Here is a 1,636-nt window from a genome sequence, read left to right as displayed (position 1 = left end):
GGGAAAAGGGTCCTGAAGCCACTAACAGATGGAGTCTGTCAGCTAATTATACCGTTTGCACCTTAATGGCAGGTTTTTCCTTGAAGGAAAAGCAAGCAAGCAGGACACTTCTTGGTGCCACATATACTAATCTTCATGGAGAGAAAAACTTGAAATTTTTTTCAAACTGTTAAAAGTTATATGAAATAATAGAACAGTACTTAAGTACTAATTAGTATATTATTAATTACAGAAAAAATGATTGAATAATGAGCATTTTAGAATCTTGTTAATGTTAATCATTCAAACTTCAGCTTTAAAAATATTATGCAATCTCTTCTTGTCCTTTTGGCTAAGATCAAGTGTAGTATCTGTTCTTATCATTTTAAAAATATTATTCAAAAGCTGAAGTATTAAAGTAGCAACATCTAAGATTTTTAAGCATAGACTCAACTGTTATTTTTTTTAAATTTTTTTATTGGAGTTCAATTTGCCAACATATAGCATGACACCCAGTGCTCATTCCGCCAAGTGCCCCCCTCAGTGCCAATCAACTGTTAATTTTTAATGAAAGTCCCCCTGAAATGTAATTACAGGGAAAGGATGTTTGTTATTATTCAATAGCTAGCAATATTATTTGTCTATAATGCACGTATTGTCATATCTTACCTACTCCTTTTTCCTGACCAAAGTTTTGATTTCCCACTTTTAAAAATTTAAATTCATGAATATGGAGTTATACTTCTTGACCCATGTGAAAACATACATCATCATCTTCTCAACAAAATGTGAATTAATTGGTGATGACAGCATTTAAAGAATAGAACAAAAAATTCACCCCGTAATTATAATAAAAAATCTAAATCCACTGATGTTTAATAACTGTAGTCATTTCCCCATGCTAACATCAATATGAATGTTGACTGACACAAGTCACTTGTAAATTATTTACAGACAATTATTGTATCATTTTTACACCTATTGACATGTTATCGCCATGACCACCTACCTAAAGCACAGTGCATATCAAGAGCTGTCAAACTTGACACTTGCTATTAATAAGCATTTTATAACAGGCATCATTAGCAAAACAATTATCTTTGTGCCACTGAGTAAATGGAAACTAAATAATTTTTAGTTTAAATAATTTTTAAAGTCACAACTGCACAACAAGTGCATACAACCATGCTGATACTGAAGTTATGAGGTCACACGCTTATTAATATTGAAAATATGAAAACCATCAGTGTACTTCCTGTTTCATGGTAAAGCATTTTGTAACAAGATTTAACTTTTAATCCTTTACTGTTTTCAAGTTATAAAAATTTTAAATGTGCATATTTGGTTATAATGTTTTAGGATGGTGATATTAATGTAAGTAGTAATAACTATATATCATGCACACTCACTGTGGTTAGGCATTTACATACACTACCTATATTATTCTTAGTAATCCTCAAAGGTTTTTATTGTCATTCTTTCTTTTCAGATGGCATAGTTACAGTTCAGTAAGGAAATTTCTTGTCCATTAACCTAATAAAAAGTAGAGTTGCTATAGGCAAAGGGGATTAAGAGGTAGAGATTTCCAGTTATAAAATATATAAGTCATAGGGATGAAAAATACAGCATAGAATTAATCAATAATATTGTAATAACT

At 30.5% G+C, this 1,636-nt stretch overlaps 1 pseudogene; it reads left to right on the top strand.

The window, feature by feature from the left end:
- Positions 1-311: 311 nt before the first annotated feature.
- LOC119865447 lies at positions 312-409 on the top strand (annotated as a pseudogene).
- Positions 410-1,636: the final 1,227 nt, after the last annotated feature.

The sequence above is a fragment of the Canis lupus genome, chromosome 13, assembly GCF_011100685.1.
Source record: "Canis lupus familiaris isolate Mischka breed German Shepherd chromosome 13, alternate assembly UU_Cfam_GSD_1.0, whole genome shotgun sequence".
NCBI lineage: Eukaryota > Metazoa > Chordata > Mammalia > Carnivora > Canidae > Canis > Canis lupus.
The sequence above is the reverse complement of the archived record's forward strand: the minus strand, read 5'-3'. Positions and strand labels throughout refer to the sequence as shown.